Source organism: Ictidomys tridecemlineatus, chromosome 9 (assembly GCF_052094955.1).
Source record: "Ictidomys tridecemlineatus isolate mIctTri1 chromosome 9, mIctTri1.hap1, whole genome shotgun sequence".
NCBI lineage: Eukaryota > Metazoa > Chordata > Mammalia > Rodentia > Sciuridae > Ictidomys > Ictidomys tridecemlineatus.
Genome location: NC_135485.1, coordinates 27,593,255 through 27,613,930, shown reverse-complemented (window position 1 = coordinate 27,613,930; position 20,676 = coordinate 27,593,255).

Here is a 20,676-nt window from a genome sequence, read left to right as displayed (position 1 = left end):
GAATCACATAGTAGTTTTACTTTTTTTCCAGTAAATTCCATACTGTTTTTCATAATGATTGTACGGATTAATATTATCACAATATTGTACAAGGATTCCCTTTTCTCCACATTCTTGAAATGTTTGTTTGTTTCTTGGTTTTTATAGTAGCCAATCTGATCATTGTGAGGTAATATCTCATTTAGTTCAAATTTTTATTTATCTAATGATTAGTAATATAGAATGCTTTTTTCATATTACTGTTGCCAATTCATATGACTTCTTTGGAAAAATGTCTATTCAGGCTCTTAGCTCATTTTTAATTGGATTATGTTTCTTTATACTGATTTATTGGATTTTCTTATACATTTTAGATATTAACTTTTTATTGTATATGAATTTCAAACATTTTCTCCTATTCAGTAGTTTGCCCCTTCATTTTGTCGATTGTTTTCTTTGCTGAGTGGTACTTTTTAATTATATTACTTGTTTATTTTTGCTTTAGAGGCATCAGTATGCTTTTAGGGTTGTAGCCATGAATCACAAGATCAGTATTCAAGAGTTTCTCTCCTATATTTACTCCTAGGAGTTCTGTGGTTTCACATCCTACATCCAAGTTTTTAATCTGTTTTGAGTTGATTTTGTGTATGTTATAATAAAATAATCAATTTCATCCTTTGCTATGGATATTCAGTTTTCCCAACACCATTTGTTGAAGAGAAACTCCTTTGCCCATTGGGTATTCTTGATGTCTTTTTGAAGATTAATTGTGTGAGTAGATTTCTGGGCTTTCTATTCCATTAGTCTTTGGGTCTGTTTTTATAACAGTACCATAACGTTTAAATTAATGTAGCTTTGTAATATAAAAATGAAATTGGGAAGTATGATCCCTGTAATTTTGTTTTTCTCGAGATTGCTTTTGGGTACTTGGGGATTTTTGGTTTTATATTAACTTTAGTATATTTTCTGAACTTCTTTGAAAAGAGCCATGGGGATTTTTGAAAAGAATTTCATTGAATCTTTAAATCACTTTGTATTGCATGGCCATTTTTATAATATTGTTTTGTCAACCTTATCAACATGAATGTCTTTCTATTTGTTTTTTTCTTCTGTCTTCTTCAGTTTCTTTCATCAATGTTTCATAGTTTTCAGTGTACAGAGAACTTTGACTTCCTTGGTCAAATTTCTAAGAATTTTTTTGTTGCAATGTTATTATAAATGGGATTTTTTAAAATTTCTTTTTTGTTCACTTTGTTGTTAGTATATAGAAACACAACAGATTTTTGTATGTTGTTTTTGTATTCTACGACTTTACCAAACTTGCTTATTAGTTCTAGCATACTTTTATTGGAAACACAATACTCTTGAACATTTTAGAGTTGTACTGTATCTATGCTGTTTATTTTTTCACCTTTTCTTTCCTACAATAGTGCTACAACTCAGTACACAGTTGAAAGTGCTAAAATTACATGGAGTTAAACTGCAGAGTTCATTATTACTGCCTTTAAAAAAATACAAAATCTCAGAAGCACACAGCAATAATTATTTAATTTTCTCATGTTTTTGCACTTAAAATAACAGAGATTCATCTTAGAGAGGCTCTGAGCTGCAGGTCCAATTTCCATATGTCTCTTTTCCTCCTTGAATCAGTAGATTAGCTGGACAATGTTCTTATGGTGAAGCAGAGGACAAGAGCCGGTTGAAACTGCAATGCTTTTTATGTCCTAGGCTTATTTACAAAGCTGTCATTTTCACCAACTTTGCATTGGTTCCATTTCTAAGCTGAAAGTCAAGAGCTGAGGAATACAGTCTGTCACTATTTTGAAAAATTGCATAATCACACACACAAAAAAGTCAGAAAACAGGACAGGGTGAAGAACATGGGCCAAAAATAAAATCAATGATCTACACTGGCTTAAAATGTACAACAATACTATCATGGCACTGCAAGGAAACATAGAACTTCACAGGGATTCACCATAGTTTATTCAGTCCACAGAAACTTCTGGAAACTTTGCCCACTATGTGCCAAGCCCTTGTCTAGTTCCTGAGGATACAAAAAAAAAAAAAAAAAAATGAATGAGAAACACCATAGCACTGTGAACCAAACAAGGGAGTAGTGACTCATTTTTAAAAGACTCAACTAAATTGGCTTAGTTTACTCATGTAGTAAATCAGAGACTTTCAAATGAAACATAGGTCTGTCTTCTTTACAAACAAACTCTCTAATACTTCTTAACTTAGCTTCAATACTGGAAGGATTAGAAAGCGTCTTATAGTCTATAAGTTAAATGCAGATTCGAGGGTACATTAATTCCATTGGATACAAGAGGGCAAGCCTTCTGTACTCAAGCTACACTGCTAGAATCCAAGGTGACTCAGCAGCATCTCACTTTCGAAGATTGAGACTGTGCACATAATGTGGGGACAATCACACCTCACACTTCAGAGGATGAGTCTTTGAGAAAACACAAGGAGATGAGAATACACCTTAGAATTTTATTAGTGAAATGGAGCCCTGCATTTTTCTTTGGCGGTTATCATGCACATTTTCACATCACCCTCTCCCAACAAGCTGTGCCTCATAGGAACATATTGATTTAATTGAATCTTACAGCTGTAGCTGAGAAGCACCCTGAATAACAATAAGGCTTTTATATGGAATATGACTTAATTTAGAGAATAACTGCTGATGCAAGATGGCAGATTCATTACACTGCCTGGCTGATCAATGTACTACCATTTGGGAAAGCTAGACTTGGAACTAAATAGCTTTTCACATGGGTTGTCAGACATTCTTTTACATATCTTGTTATATGTTATGACAGATGTGTGAGAAACCAGCTTTAGGTGATCAGAAGATCAAGCCAGCAATTTGAATCTAGGGGTGGAGGCAATCACCTACATGCAACAGGTACTGCTTCTCAGTCTTATATTATTCAAAGAGATTTCTATATCCAACCAGAAATAAAATGTGGTTTGTTCTCTCCCCAGTAACAATGACAGTGGAATACAAATCTTTCCTGATACAGCTGCCACTTTCCCTGTGTTCTCAATTTTCAGTGAACAGAACTTTGTTAAATTCAAGTGGGAATATTATTGTTCCTATAATCTGTGTCAGAGGAATTATTATTTATAGGAAGTCACAGGAGCAGAGTCTTTCTTAAAAATTTTGCAGGGCTCTTGCTGCTTATTCTAGAAATATCCATGTCTGCAAGACCCCCTGACCGTAAGCAGAGACTTGGGTTGCATAGTTTATCACTTGGCTCATGATCCTCAGGGAATTGTCTTACTCAGCAACAGCCTGCCCTGCTCCAATGAGCCCAATTAAGATTAACGGGAAAAATTTCTTGCCTCAAAGAACAGGCAAGCTATAGTGAATTGGCAATGTACCAAGTCTGGTCTGTCAATGAGGAGCCACAGATATGAACCTGAGAATTTTTAATTTTAGCTCATTTTCAGAGAGAGCTCTACAGCTGTGGCTATGATTTTTAAAATGTTCCAATTTGACGTAGCATTGATTATTCTACAAAAGCATCCCTGTTTGTTGAATTTTGAGTCTTCTGTAGAAAGATGTGTGTCAGAATTCTGCTCTTATTTCTTTTTTACAAAAAAATAAAATAAAATAAAGGTCACAATATGCCCAAAGTGATAATAATAAAAAAAAGAATTTGTTTGTACTTTTCCTTTCCTGAATACCAATTCAAAACAAAGAAATAAAAAGACCATAGTCATAATATATGGTAGAAATGATACTAATGGTGGGGATAAGAAAAAGAATTAATGGTCCTATTTTCCTTAGCCGATCTATCTGTGATTGTCCCATCTGTGGGATGCTAGTGCATTTCATCTCACCTTCCTAATGAGCTGATAAAAGAACTTAACTAGTAAAGGTCAAACAGAGCTGCTTTGCTGAAATATGTTGTCTGAAATGCTTTCCAGTGACCCAGATCTAAGTGAACCATGACATGGAGTCTACGCAGACCAAGACAAGGGAGCTTTAATCCTCTGCTTTAAGGAGGAGGATCAACGGGGGGCTTCTCAGGGATGGCAAAAAGCAGTAGGTATGGACATAGTGAATGGGTAACTACACCAAAGAACCCAACAGGCATGGGATCAACAGTGCAGTCCAAGGGTTGACAAGCTTTAAGACATATAACGTAATTAGTTTACACTCCGCAGGTCCTGTAGCCTTTTTTGTAACTACTTAACTCTGCATTGTAGCAGGAAAACAGACATTGTTGGGTGTGACCATGTTTCAACAAAACCTTAGAACTTAGTGAAGATAAACTACAGTGAGTGGCAAGGACTTAGGTTTGGGGTCACAGGGTATTTGAGTTTTGCACATGAAAGGGTTCTACATTTTGTTAAATGCTTTCTCTGCTTCAACTGATACAATTATATGATTCTTATCTTTAAGTCTATTCACATGATAAATTAGATTTATTGATTTCCTATGCTGAATCAGCCTTGCATCCCTGGAATGAACCCCACTTGATCACAGTGTACTATTTTTTTCAAATGTTTTTGTACACAATTTGCCAGAATTTTATTGACAATTTTTGCATCAATGTTCATCAGGGATATTCGTCTGAAATCTTCTTTCCTTGATGTGTCTCTGCCTCGTTTTGGTATCAGGATGATATTAGCTTCATAGAATGATTTTGGAAAGGTTCCTTCTTTTTCTATTTCATGGAATAATTTGAGGAGTATTAGTATTAATTCTTCTTTGTAGGTCTTGTAGAACTCAGCTGTGAATCCATCTGGTCCTGGGCTTTTCTTGGTTGGTAGGCTTTTGATGATGTCTTCTGTTTCCTTGCTTGAAATTGACTGGTTTAAATTGTGTATGCCCTCTTGACTCAGTTTGGGTTGATCATATGCCTCTAGAAATTTACTGAAGCCTTCGAGGTTTTCTATTTTATTGGAACATAAATTTTCAAAATTTCTAATTGTTTTCTCTATTTCAATAGTGTCTGTCATTATATTTCCTTTTTCTTTGCAAATTTTAGTAATTTGAGTTTTGTCCCTCTTTCTTTTCATTGGAGTGGCTAAGGGTTTATAAATTTTATTTCTTTTTTTAAAGAACCAGCTTTTTGTTTTGTCAATTTTTTGAATTTTTTTTTTTTTAGTTTCAATTTCATTGATTTTGGAAATAGAAGACATTATTTCCTGTCTTCTACTACTTTTAGTGTTAGTTTGTTCTTTTTTTTCTAGGGCTTTGAGCTGTAATGGCAAGTCATTTATTTGTTGGCCTTTTCTTCTTTTAATGAATGTAGTCCATGCAACTAATTTTCCTGTTAGCACTGCCTTCATAGTGTCCCAGAGATTTTGATCAGTTGTATTGGAGTTCTCATTTACCTCTAAGAATTTTTTTTTATCTCTTCCCTGATGTTTCCTGTTATTTATGTGTCATTCAATAGCATATTGTTTAGTCTCCAGGTATTGGAGTAACTTCTCTTTTTAATTTTATCATTGATTTTTAATGTCATTCCATTATGGTCAAATAGAATGTAGGGTAGTATCTCTCTCTCTCTCTTTTTTTTTTTTGTATTTGCTAAAATTTGCTTTGTGGCATAACATATAGTCTATTTTGGAGAAGGATCCATGTGCTGCTGAGAATAAAGTGCATTTGCTTGTTGATGGATAGACTATTCTAAATACATCTGTTAAGTCCAAATTATTGATTGTATTATTGAGTTTTATAGTTTCTTTTTTTAGTTTTATTTTGGAAGATCTATCCAGTGGTGAAAGAGGTATATTAAAGTGACCTGATATTATTGGGTTGTGGTCTGTTTTGTTCTTGTATTTGAGAAGAGTATGTTTGACATACATAGATGCCCCATTTTGGGGGCCATAGAAATGATTGTTATGTCTTATTGATATATGAATCCCTTAAGCAGTATAAAGTCTTTATCCCTTTTCACTAGCTTTGGTTTGAAATCCACTTTACCTGCTTGTTTACAAGATCCAAGTGAGTGGTACATTTTTTCCCATTTCTCCTCCTGGAATATTTTGCTGAGGATGCTCTATAGTGCAGACTTTCTCTTTTGTTTTCTATGAAAAGTTTTTATTTCATCATCAAATCTGAAGCTTAATTTTGCTGGATATAAGATTCTTGGTTGGCATTCATTTTTTTTTTTTTTTTCAGAGCTTGGAATATATTGTTCCGGGATCTTCTGGTTTTGAGGGACTGGGTTGAAAAATTTGCTGAGATACAAATTGATCTCCCCCTATATGTGATCTGATTCCTCTATCTTTCAGTCTTTAAGGTTCTATCGTTATTCTGTATGCTAGGCATTTTCGTTATAATGTGCCTTAATGTAAATCTGGTATAATTTTGTACATTTGGTGTCCTGTAGCCTCTTGTATTTGATTTTCCAATTCATTCTTCATGTTTTGGAAATTTTCTGTATTATCTCATTGAAGACTTTGTGCGTTCCTTTGGTTTGAAACTCTGTGCCTTCCTCTATCCCAATAACTCTTAGATTTGGTCTTTTGATGTTGTCCCAAAATTCTTGGATGTTCTGGTTTCTTACCATCTTCACTGTGTGGTCAACTTTATTTTCTAGATAATATACTTTGTATTTATTATCTGAAATTCTGTCTTCCAAGTGATTTAGTCTGTTGGTGATGCTTTCTATTGAGTATTTTATTTGGTTTATTGTTTCATCCATTTCAAGGATTTCTGATTGTCTTTATTTTCAGAATCTCTATATCTTTCTTGAATTAATCTTTTGCTAGCTGTATTTGTTCCCTTATCTCTTTGTTGGTGTGATCAATTTTTGCCTGTATTTTCTAATTTAGGTCATTCTTTAATTTATAGATAATTTTAATTATATACATTTTGAATTCCTTCTCTAACATTTCGTCAACTGCACCGTCTATGGGTTCTGTTATTGTAGCATCCTGGTTTGTTTGAGGCACTTTCCTCCCTTAATTTTTCATGTTGTCTATGTATCTAACTTTCTTGCAGTTTGAATCTGAGGTATTAGAGTTTCTACTGTATAATCTTTTAGGATCAATGCTGATTATCTGTACCTCACCATGATGTTGGGCTTCCAGACCCTGCCAGTGTCCCATGCTACTGAAAATATAGATGGTGGCAGCAATAGCAGAGGTAGCTGGAGATAGCAGTGGAGGTGTCTCAAGTTGGATGCAACTTCCTTTAGAGATAGGGTTGGGATGCCTATTCCAAGATGCAGCTGCTTCTAGGCCCGGTCTATTGTCGCAGGTGGAGGCTACTGTGTGGGGAGGGTTATGGTGATGGCTGCAGTGTCCCAAGATGGAAGTGGGTTAGGTCTGAGCTCCCAGGTGGAGGAGGTGGGCAGCGGACCTAGACCTACCCTGGGCCTTGGCTCCCATGCAGATCAGTAGAGGCAGTCCTGGGCAGGGGCCTTAGCTCTGGAGTGTGTCTAATGGTCCATGAGGGAAGTCCTGGATGTTATCAATTTTTATTTTCTTTAAAAAGATATTTGCTATAATCTTTTTACTATTTTAAAACTTTCATGCTCTTTGTAATAAAGGTCTAACAGAATTCACTTAAAATAAGGAATAAATAAAAGGAAAGTTATTGTATGTAGATTCAGTACAAATTCAACTGGATGCAGATTTGGAGTTACTGCCTAATTTCTTTCTAACCAGAATCTGACTATTATGACAATGAATTACTATAAGATTATTTTTTCCACCTCCTGTTGTTTTTATTCCTTTTCATCACTTCTTTTTTCCCTCTTTTTGCCTGACTATAAGAAGGAGTGGGGGAATTTTCAAGGTAAATGTAGTGTTTTAATTTGCAAATCGAATACAGAATACATTTTAATAATACAATGAAGATTGAAAATTAAAAACTAAATTTAAAACAGAAAATACATATTCTGCCACTGTGAAATTAGTGGAAGAAGTAAGATCTATTTGATAGTTAAGGCTTAGGGTATATTAGAGTATATGCTCTACTAAAGCTTTGTGGGCAGTAGTGTACTGAAATTTTCTTTAAATTATATGTAATTATCTGTTTAGCCATGGCAACTAAAATCTCAATAATACCAATAATACTAGAATTAAAATTAATGTGTTTACTATGTGTATGACATTTAGGACTCTATATTAACTTCTTAAGATCTGAAATGTACCCAAGCGGTAGGTATCAATATTTGCAGATGGAGAAAATTGACACAAAAACAAGGAAAATATTCTGCCCAAGATGACCACATTAAATAGTCAAGTTATAATTTCCACCTACAGCAACTGACTCCGAAGCATTGAACTTGATGCCTCAAATTTTCAAGAAGACAATTCCAGCACCAGTATAACAAACTTTCCGAGTTCTTTTTTTTTTTTTTAAGCACTGAAAATCTTGTGTCCGGGAAACCCTCTTAGTCCCAGGCAAACCTGGATAGTTGATCACCCTAAAAAAAATTCATAAGTTTACCTTACAGAAGAAAGCAAAAAGTTTCCAACCTATAGATATAGCTGTCACAAGATCCCTTAATTCTTATTCTAATTAAAAGAGAACTGTTCAAACCATAATTAAGTGCATCTAATCTCAGTTTAGACAGGTATAACAGATTTGCTTGCTTGGCTTCCCTACTAAGAAGAAAGGAGCTAAAGAGAGCCAGAAGTAAAAGTGACAGAGAAAAAGTAAAATATAAAATGATAAGGACAATGTGAGAACGTTTAATGACTTTTAATGACATTTAATTGGACATTAGTTAATTCACTATATTTGTCAGCAACAGAAAGCCAACTGGAACTGTCTTCATCAATAAGGGAAATTCAGCAGGAGTACTTGTTGGAAGTCATGATGCCATCAGATTTGCTTCTTTTTACCACTCTTTTCCTTTGTTGTAGCTGTTTTTCTATCAGACTATCACTTGATTCATTGAAGAAAACATGAAATCAACATAGTCTTAGTTTTTTATATCAAAGCTACAAGAAAAAAAATCTGATTATGTTAGTCCAACATTTTTAAATCCTATGGGAAAGAAAAAAACAATTTGGTTAGTTTAGGTCATGCAAACATTTCTGAACCAATAATTCCTGGCCAGAATTGGGATCACATAAGAATATGGCAGGCTTGTGGGAAACACAACAATGAGGTAGGAAAAAAGTAATTTCCAGAAAGAGGAGATCCTATGGATGTCCACTGTCTCCTCTCCTTGGCTGCATAACATACTCCTACTCTCAAATAACCACCAATACACATTCCCTCTTGCATTTCTTCTGTACATAAATTATCAATAGGTCATCTCTAAATACTGCACCTATAACCGTGAAAGGTCTCCCTGCCCTAGCAAGGGGAAAAATTAAACACTCTTTTAGCAACTATAATTTTTTAGCTGCTATTGCTTATAAAAATTCATTAAGCTGACAGACAAGATTGGGTGAGGATGGTATATGAAAGGGTTCTTTTTATCTAACTTCAGAATGATCTGAGTCATATCTATAGACAATTCCTCCTCAAATTATTCTACCTCATGCCATTATCAGACTCAAACAGTACTTCAATCAGTACTAACTGCTAAATACAAAAAGCCAAGAAAGATACTTAGCGTATAACTATAGAGGAAAAAATCTAGAAAACATTCCCACTTATTGAGGAAGAAAGTTAAATGATGCAATCAATATATCTTGGTCCCTTAGAATATAAACTGTGTAAGGATAGAGATTTTTTTATTTTTATTTTTTATTTTATGTCTTATAAACTGATTTTTTCCTACTAACAGATTCATAATGGTCACTCCATGTGTAATTCTTGAACAAAGGGACATCCTTTTCTTGTTTGATTCACTGGAAGCAGGGAGTGTTCTTGGTCAACTGATTCTGTTAGTTGAGAATGTCGTGTGATATCCACCTTCTGGGTATTAAGAGAGAAAAGGGACAAATTTGATTCATCATGATACTGAGTAGTAGAATAAGTTTCAGTTGATGACAAAATGATGGTTATTTGAAACTCAGCTGTCCATACTGAAATAGTCTTCTACAATATGTGTCTTTACTTCTCAAGCCTTCAGATTTGTAGAGTACAGCCATGTCCTAAAGATCTAAGCAAGCAACTCTCTAGGTTTCAAAGTTCGTGTGACTAAGTTTCCTTCTATATTTCTCTTATCTCTGTTAGTTCTGATCTGTTAGCTCTGAAAATCAGGTATTTGCGCAGGATTTCGAAAAATCTGATAAGAAGCTCAGAGAAATGTCATAATATGTTCCTTGTAGGTATGCCAATGGGTTTACTGAGTATCTTGGATTTAGCACATTCATCTTTTTATATCTCCAAAAACAGAAATACAGATCAAGTTTTATAGGTGTTGTTTGTGATATATGTGGCTATGTGAGTTAGAGAGTTTGCATGTTCTGTTCCACTTTGTCTGAGAGGCATGCTTGCACCCTCTTTCAGTTAGTACCCTTTAACAAGGCTAATTAATCTTTATGGCCTCCATGCAGGGCATGTAGCCCAAGCCTTGTCCATTAGAACAGTTCATACTTGGCCACAGTATTGATTCAAGAATAAGTCTGTGACCCCAGTGAAGTCGATGAGAGTCACCCCTGGGACTTTTTTTTACCTTGGACTTATGACAAAAAATAGAATTCTTTTCTCTGGAAACACTAGTAACTTCAGTATTTCCCTGGATTGTATTTGCTAACAAGAAGGAAAAATATTCTGGAGACTGAAGACCTCCACATGATGAAGACAAGGATCTCCTGGCAGTTTTTGAACTCTTGAATACTAGTGTATCTTAAGTCAAATCTACTCTGTGATTGTCATTTTATAAACATCAGAATTTTATTTGGACTTAAAGTAGATATACTTGGGTGGGGCTCATGTTTCAACTGAAATATTCTAGCAGAGTTTATAGTGATTTGAGATAAAAATATGTAATAAAATATTTAAAGCTCTTTGAATACTTCATGAAAGAGTTAGAATGAAAGAGTTTTCTTATCAGAACTTTGGACTATAAATATCTGTAAGACTACGAATACTACACAAGCAGCAATTTTAAAGGACATGTTCTGAAGACACAATGATCCACTTAAAGAACTAGAATTCTCAGCAACAGATTCTATTTAGAATAAGAGCTTTAAAAATCTCTCTAGAATCCCAGCGATACTATTAGATCAATGACCAGAATAATGTTTTTACTAAAGTCTTAAAATTGAGTTATGACTTTCAGAATAAATGAATATAATTTTGTGGGGTTTTTTAAAAATTATATCCATATAAGGAATAATTTCTTTAATAATAAGTGAAATTTATTATTTTTGAAGAATGAAAAGAGAATATTTGACTTAGTAATGATTTTAAAATAACAATAGAGAAAGTAAGTCTTCCATTTAGAGATATATAAAGGTGGCTGCCCCTCAAGTTTATGTTAATAGTGTAGCCATTTGACTAATGAAGGACAATTAAGGTAATAACTGTTTTTTTTTTTTTGGTGAATATTAACAATGTGCTTGAAAAACTTTGGATGGATGATTATATTTATTTACTAAAACTAAAAGGTCAATTCAGTATCTTAAACAAACAAACAAACAAAAATACTGTTAAAATACAGCTTTAGGATGCAGTTCTTAGGGTAATAGCTTCCAACAGGAAAAATAATTGTTATCCAGGGACGCTGATAAATTGAGTTGTTTTTTTTTTAACTGAAATACACATCTTTTAAACAAAAGAATCTTGGGGAGGATTTGCCAACTCTGTTGATTCCATCTTCTCTTTGAAAAGCTAAGCCTAAGTGACATCTTGGGATGATTACTGTAATCTATAGTAATAGAGCTGCCAATGGATTACCAAAACACAATACATCAGTTTGTTCTGTGGCCTCAGTAGATCTGAAGGCCATAGGGAAAGATTTAAGTAAACCTTTCATGTCAATAATAAGATTAAGCCCACTGGCAGATAATAAAAACAACAAGGATATATTTAGCATTTAGCGTAGGAAAAATACATTCGCTAATATTGTCTGGGCGAATAGCACCAATTTCAGTATTCTTCAAGTGTGGTTTGTGAAATGAAATTTACACAAGGTTTGGCAGTGCATACATTATTCTGAAAGCATAAAGTGTGATTTTTAAAAATCCATATTAACCGTCTCAGGACATATTTTTAATAAAGTGCTTCGATGCCTCTTCACATTCTATTCTAGGGGCCAAGTCTATTTATGACTCTATAAGCATCTCTGACAAGCATCCTCGGAGGTTGAGCATTTGACCAAGCACTGAAAAAAATACAGACATAAAAGTAAAAAAAAAAACGAGAGTCATGCTACAGACACTTCCTGATACGAAAATGAAGGAGAAGATATGAGTTATAGCCTTGTATCTCCCACCAATCAAACACATGTCCCCAGTGCCTGTTAAGAAACTGTTTTATTTTGACTGGTTTTTAATTTATTTCTAACTGATACATAAAAGCATAAGAATTATATGTCAAGGTACCATGTTACATTTCAATATATGTGTATGTGGCATTACATTGAAACCAGGTTAAACATATTTATCTTCTCAGATTTAGCATTTCTTTATGGGAAAAAAACTTTTAAAATCCCTTATTCTAGCTTTTTGACATGTATGGTACTTTATTCTATCTACAGTCCCTCCTAGTGAGATATAACTCAGCACCCATTGATCAACATTTTCCCATTCCTCTCTGGCTCTAATCTCCCCAATCTTTACTTTTTCAATTTCTATGAGACCAATTGTTACATTCTATTTATGAATGAGATTATGTAGCATTTATCTTTCTGTGTTTGGTTTATTTCACTCAATATAATGCTCCCCTGTTCCATCCATTTTACTGCAAATGACAGGTTTTCATTCTTTTTTATGGCTGAGTAGTATTTCATTGTGCAATTGTACCATGTTTTTTTTTTTAACCACTCATCAGTTTAGGGACACTTATATTGTTTCCATTCTAGGCTATTGTGAATAGTGTTGCAATAAGCATGGAAGTGTAGATGTCTCTTCCACATACTGATTTCATTTCCTCTAGATATATTCCCAGTGGTGGGGTTGGTGGATCCTAAGCTGTTTCTATTTTTAATTTTTTGAGGAGTCACTGTTATGGTGGATGTGAGGTGCCCCCAAACCTCACATAGAAGACAATGCATGAAGGTTCGGGGAAGAAATGATTGGGTTACAAGAGCCTTAACCTAACCAGGAAATTAATCACTTTATGCAATTAATTGAGTGGTAACTGAAGGTGGGTGGGTGTGGATAGAGGAGGTGAAGAATTGAGGGTGTGGCTTTGGAGTAAATATTTGTATCTGGCAAGTGGAGTCGCTCTTTTTCCTGATTATCATATGATCATATGAACTGCTTCCCTCCACCACAGCCTTCACCATGATGTCCTGCCTTACTTTGAGCCCCAAAGAATGGAGCTGACCATCCATGGACTGAGACCTCTAAAACTATGAGCCCCCAAATAAATTTTCCCCCTCTAAAATTATTGTAGTTGGGTCTTTTAGTCACAGCAATGAAAAATCTGACTAAAACAGCCACTATACTTATTTCCATAATGGCTGTACAATTTACATTCCTACCAACAGTGTGCAAGGGTTCCTTTTAGTCCACACCTTGTCGGCTCTTTTATCTTCAGTCTTTTTGACAATAGTCATTCTTACTGATGTTAGGGGATATCTCATGGTTTTGATTTGCATGGTTCATGATGCTGAACACTTTTTTCTATAAACATTGGCCATATACATGTCTTATTTTTAGAAATGTATGTTTTTCAATGCATACATTGAGAAACATTGGTCTATATCCAATTTTTATTGAGTTGTGTATTTTTTGCTATTAAAATTTTGGTGTTTCTTATGTATTCTGGATATCAACTTCTTGTCAGGTATATTGTTTGCTATTATTATTATTATTATTATTATTATTTCTTCTCTCTGATAATAATTCCCTTATGGTACAGAAGCTTTTTATGTAATCCCATTTGTCCATGTTTGTTTTTATTTCCCATGCTTTTGGAGTCCTGTCCAAAAAAATCCTTGACCATTCCAGTGTCCTGAAACATTTTCCCTATGTTTTCTTCTAGTAGTTTCTCAATTTTGATTTTTTTTTACTGTTTTCCTGCATTTTTATTGGTGCATTATAATTACAAGCTAGAGTGGTATTAATTACATATTCATACATATCTACACACCTACATACATATCTATGTATTTGCCAGTCTCCTGTATCCAAATTTTCTTAGGTATATTATTTGTATTTATATCACCTTATATTCGATTACATACCATGGGTGTTAATGATAAGTACATGCAAGACATTTTAATTTTGGAAATTGTCTGGAAATACAGTTCATTTCTGTACACTCAACTTGTTTCCAATAATCCTTCTAACTTCAGCCATTGGTTCTAATTGTTTATATAGATTATTATATAATGTTTCTACATAGATCATCTACATAAAAGAAAATGTTGTCTATGAATAAAAAGAGATTTTCTTCTTCCTTTACAATCTATACTTTCAATTATTTTTCTTAAATAATTGAATAAATCTTCTTTACACTGGTTAGAATCATTGCTATAACGTTTAATAGAATAAATGAGAGAAAACGCCTCATGTTTTCCTGATTCAAGAAGGAAAGCATTATGTCTTTAACTGTAATTTTTCTTTTGTTTTTCTAGAGACTGTTTTAGTCAGCTTTTTTTGTCCCTGTGACCCAAAGGTTTAAGAGGAACAATTTTAGAGGATGAAAAGTTTATTTGGCGCTCATCATTCCAGAGGTCTCAGGCCATAGATGACTGACTGTGCTGCTCTTGAGAGGCAGAAGAACATCACAGCAAACAGGTGTGGAGGAGCAAAGCAGCTCAGGACATAGCAAGCAGACAGCAAAGAGCTCTGCTCACCAGAAACAAAATCTATACCACAAAGTCATACCCCCAGTGACCTGCCTCCCCACTCACACCCGACCTGACTACAGTTACCACCCAGTTAATCTATTCAAGTGGATCAATTCACTTATCATCAGGTTAATGCCCTCATAACTCAATCATTTTGTCTTCAAACTTTCTTGCATAAGCTTTTGGGGGACACCTCAAATCTAAACCATGACAGATGCATGCCTAGGTTTAGAAAAGTTCCTTCTATTTCTGCTTTTCTTGGAATACTTTTTTTATAGAAAAAAAATTACACCTTGTCAAATATTCTTTTTATATCTCTAAAGTAATTGCCTAAATTATTTTTTAATCTTTGCAAATAGTGAATCTCATTGATTAACTTTTCTCTTGTTAAGCCAACCTTTCATTTCTGGGGTAAAATCCACTTTAGAATTTTTTGAAGAACTATTGTGTGTAATACATGAATTAGAATTATAAAAATGTAAAAAACTCAATTCCTAACTTGCAGTGAAATTACATTGTACAGAACATAAATAAAAATAGCTATTTATATGCTAAAGTGTATGCTGTATTGAGGCATAAATGATGATTAAAATGTCTATATAAAATAATTTGTTCTCTAAAATATCTTTTTTTTCTAATACATTCATCTTGCTCACTATATTTATCCATCCAAGATAGCAAACATTTTCTGACATAGGTGATCTAAGTTCAATAGAAGCCAAATTATGCTGCCAAATATTGCTTTATGGACACGCACTGGTTTTTTGTTTTTGTTTGTTTTGGTACTGGGGATTGAACCCAGAAGTGCTTAATCACTGTGCTACACCCCCTAGCCCTTTTTATTTATTTTTTTATTTTGAGACAGGGTCTCACTAAGTTGCTGGACTTGAAATTCTCTTCAGCCTCCAGATTTGCTGGGATTTCTGGTGTTCACCACCATGCCCAGCAGACCCGCTGGTTTTTAACTTTATATACCTAGTCATATACTAGTTTACAATATCAAATGCAATATTATCTGTGCCTTTAAAATTTTTCTCCCTTAATGAAATTTGTATTTCAAAGAAAACCCAAGACTAAACAGTCAATTAAGAAAAATATACCCTAAAGCAACCTCTTTCCTTTAATTAAAGACAAGTCTCAGAAGTGTGAAACTCAAGAAGTAAAACAGTTCTCTAAAGAACCTTGGAGGCTACCCCAAGGTACCCTGATTAACATGAGTATGAAAGATAGAAAGTTTAACTTACCTTTGAGCACCCTGTCTGTGTGGCAACAGACTTTCTCTCTCTCCAAGAAGCATTTCAAAATATGTGAGATACACCTCATACTGGGACATTATTGTCACAAGCTCATTAGCAATTAAGAACAATTAGTGCCATTTTTCCAGTGACATGAATGACAACTTAAGTTCTTAGCAGTGGAAATTACCTTAGCATCTGAGAACACAGCTTTAAACTCTTTCTGAGCCATCATGTAACAAGTGAGGTTGTGAGAAGCTATATTTCTAAAGAATTGATTGAATGATAAGCAATTAATTCATCTCTGCAGGAAATCTCAAGTTAGTTTCTGGAACAATCTGACAGCCAGAAAATTGCACAATTTGACTACATTGTCCACCCTTTTTATTGTTGTTTTGGCTTTGGCATTCATATGAAAATAAAACTTATTGTAATTCCTATTTATTATAAGGGTATATAGTTGAGGTCACCTACTTAAATCAGGGTATATAGAAAATATTTTTGTGTCAAACAATTTTTAAGTTTATTTATCCTAAGTAAGAAGTATCTTTTGTTTTATGGATCATATTATTCTTATTAGGAATATTTCTCTTTTGTTCTGGCAATTAGTGCACTTAAAATCAAATTCCTTTCCCATTTTGAATTATTAAGTGTGTCTCAAATGCTTTCTGTGCATGCAACACTTTTACTTCATTTATGATTTTTCTATTATCTCTCCACTATGACTTTTTAAAACCATTATGTTAATGGAATTTTATGCTTTTGGTTAATGTTTTCAATTTTTTTTGGAAATGAAGCAATTTGTTAATATAAAATGTTTTGTATTTCTTTTAACATATGTTTCATATTTCTTCTTTGTGAAAAATTCTATGCATACACAAACTTTAGAAGTGGAAGGTAAGGCATGAAGACATAAGATTTACAAGTTTTGATGGTGGTCATTAAAAGGAGACATTTACAGAGATTGGGAATCTCCTTAATGTTCTATTAAATTGTATCCCTTGAAGTTCCTTGATGAGTAAATGAGGAGGATAGCACAGAACAGAAACAAGGCATAAAAAGGTTGAAAAAAAGCTCTACTGAATCAATTTGCCTAGATTTTATTCTTGCTTCAAAACAGAATTGTAAGACATTCTGGATTTTCTCAACATTGAAGATTGTTACCTCTATTTTAGGAAGAATGATGTGTAAATACATGGTTACCTAAAAAGATAGAATTCAAAATGTGTTAAAAGTTAGTAACAAAGTGGCTTTTCTCAAACATCAGAACTTTAGAAAGTGTGACTATAACAAGTCCAATGATAGAATAGTTTTGAAATACAGTGCAAGAAAAGAAACATTTTAATTACTGAGTCATTTGCACAATTTGAACCATTTGGTTCAAAGCATGCTGTAGGATCAATTTAGATTTGAGTTGTTGGTATGCTAAAGTGAACGTGAGAGATACAAATGAAATTCAGATATCTTGTATATTCACATCATCATCAATTCATTACCATGGGATACTCATGGGTTACTGTAGCAGATAGAGTAACACAAATGTACATAACAAGTTGATACATATAAGAAGAAACATTTATTTAGCTCATGTGGCTCCAAGGTGTAGCTAATTTACGCTGGACTCATTAAAGTATCTATACCAGTTGCAGGTCAGCTGCCATTATTGTCTGGGCTCATAGACACAAGTAGATAGAAGTTGTGTAGCTGCTCAGTGCTCTATGATGGCCTTGGCAGGAATGTCTTCAGTGACCTAACATTGCATGCTGTGTCTTCTTGTCCTCTAGCAGTTTTACCTAGGCATGTTCCCTATAACAATGGCAGAGAAGCAATACTAAACAAGCCCAGTTGAAAAAGCATCATTCATCCCTCACCTTGATTACATTGGCAAACTTCCTACTATTCAATGCAAGTCACCTGGCCAAGTTTATAGTTAGAATAGAAGGGCACTACAAAACTATGCAGATACTGAGAAGAATGAAGAATTAGGGCCGTATTGCAATGACTGCAGAACAGTCATTCTTGCTATATTATAGGACTGGAGAATGCTACGGTCCATGCTCCATGGGATTCATGGGTCCAGAAACACATAACTTGCTTATTAATATTCACCACAAGAGAAGAATTTCTTGACCCCATTATTGCTTTCAGAAATGAATATTGCCAATGTTCTCTCCTCCTTGTCTTTCTATGTAGGAATTTTAAGGGGTGGGCAATTTCCATTTAGCTCTCTTTTGCATGAGGTGACTTGAAGTATTAACTGACATTATTTAATGACAAGTATAGAGTAATGTTCTCTTGCACTCAGGAATGTTGCAAGGAGATAAAAGTGAAAGTGAAATGACAAAGGAAATGAGCCAGAAAATAAGACCTCTGGACAATTAAAATTCTGTGCCCAAGTCAAACAAGTGAAAATCTTTTAGGTTGATTATATAAATTCAGCTTATAGATTTTAAAAGAAAACAATTTTGAGGTTTCTTATCACCACGGGCAGCTGCTAGACCTCCAAATGGAATTTCCTAATGAGCAGGGAAACAAATCTGTTTCTTTATTTCCGAGATGCTCTGCGTTTGCCTGGATGCTAACCAACACTGACCAGCTGCTGCTCTCTATTCTGCAGCCACCTGGGCTTATTGCAGGCATTTGAGTTTGAAAGGAATACATGCTTCTTCCTAAATATTCCTGATATTGTCCTTATTATCTGGTTACTGGCTTCTGAATTAACACAAGTAGAAAATGGAAAAATCTCTGTGGTATTTCCCTGAGATGAAATGAAGTGCATCCAAGTGTCTCACCTGAGGGGCCTATGTCCGCCATTCCACCTCTTTCCTTTGTGTTTGCAACTACTCTGTGTTTGAAGTTTGAGAAGCTGAAATCTACCTTTCCAAGACCCAGTGTAGGGTCTAAAGATGGGATAAAGTTTGTCCAACTAGATGGGAACATGGGAGGAAGCAGAGCCAAACTCCTGAAAGTGCTAGAAAACATGGTCAGTAAGTTCTGGGTTTTCAGCAGCTAATTTATCAGAAATATCAATGAACAATCATCAGGTTTATGAACTGAAAGATCTGGTGGTGTGTTATCTGCAACTGAATCCTGATGTATATGATCACAGTCTAATCAGCAATATTAAATGAGTCAACTTTTTGCATCCCTGATTCCTGGATGGAAGCTAAGTTAGAACATTGGTACAAGGACTAGTTCCTGGATTTGCCCTCCGCTTCCTAACCTTCTTTGTTATAGTAAGGGTAGCAGTTCTCCCAGTGGGCTGGTTTTGTAGTGTCATTGGGAACTTCATTCGCAGGGTCCTAGCTTCCTGGTTTCCTGCTGAATTTATAAGCTCCTAATTTCTTTCACCAAATGCCTTATGCTTAAAACACCCAGGTTTGTCTCTGTTATATGTAACTGAATGCTAATGCAAACAATCATGCTCATGCAAACTTTGAACAGTAACAGCAAATTAATTCTTTTTTGCCTGGTTGCCAGAAATTAAACATAGAACATAAAGTCATGCTACGATTTCACTATTTTTTTTTATTTTTTTCTTTTTGTTTATTGCTCTTCAGAGTTATAAAAATATTTCAAGTATTTAAAAAGAATGAAAAATGACATAATAAATCTTATATTACACACCACAGAATCGACCAAAGATTGACATTTGTATTCAATTTGCTTCAAGTCTCACTTAACTAAAATATTGCAGATATATACAAGTACATTTCTCTCCAATCCTATTTCCTCTTATTCACTCTCAGGGGTAACAATTGTGTTATGGTGAGTATGTTTGTGTGAATATTTATGATTTTTAAATACATATATTTGAAATTATATCAATATGTAGAATTGTTTTATGTTTTTATTCTTCCTTGAAACAGTTTCATATTGTACAAATCATATATATACTTCTCAACTTGCATTCTCAGTGTTATGTTACTGATATTTTTCTATTTTATACATATGGAACCAGTTAATTTATTTTAACATATGTATGATTTTCCTTTGAATGTTGATACTATTTGAAGCCTGAAATGATTGGTTTTCTAATAGAAACCTGAACATCAACATGCTAATAATCATATCTGTATCTTCTGCTTACCCCTTCAGACTAGCTCTTACTCTTGATCTTGTTAAGCTAATGGTACTTACATCCTCAATTTTTCTAACTTCAAAATTGTCAGAGTATCTTGACTTACTATTTTCATCACTGATGAATTACTTTTAATTTGGGTCTCTGTTAGCCTATAAGCCTCTGTTAAAACGTCACCTCTTTGGAGACATTCCTGAAGTAGTCTCCCTGACTTCCGGATAACCTCTATCCAACATGTTCCTCCTCCTTTCAAAATATTTATTACAATGTGTAATCAATATTTACTTATATGCTGGGTTTTTTTCTCTCTTCTCTTATTCATTATAAGCCCCGAAAAATCTGGGGGCAGTTCTTTGTACTTAGTACTAGTATTGAACATAATAGAAACTTAGTAGGTATCAATTGATTGATTGATTGGTGCACTGTATAGCTTATTACATTCTAAACTCAACCTGTCACAATCCGAAGGCATATTTTTCAAAATATCAATAACATAAATGTAAGCATTTGATACAAGTAAAGTAAATATGTAAAT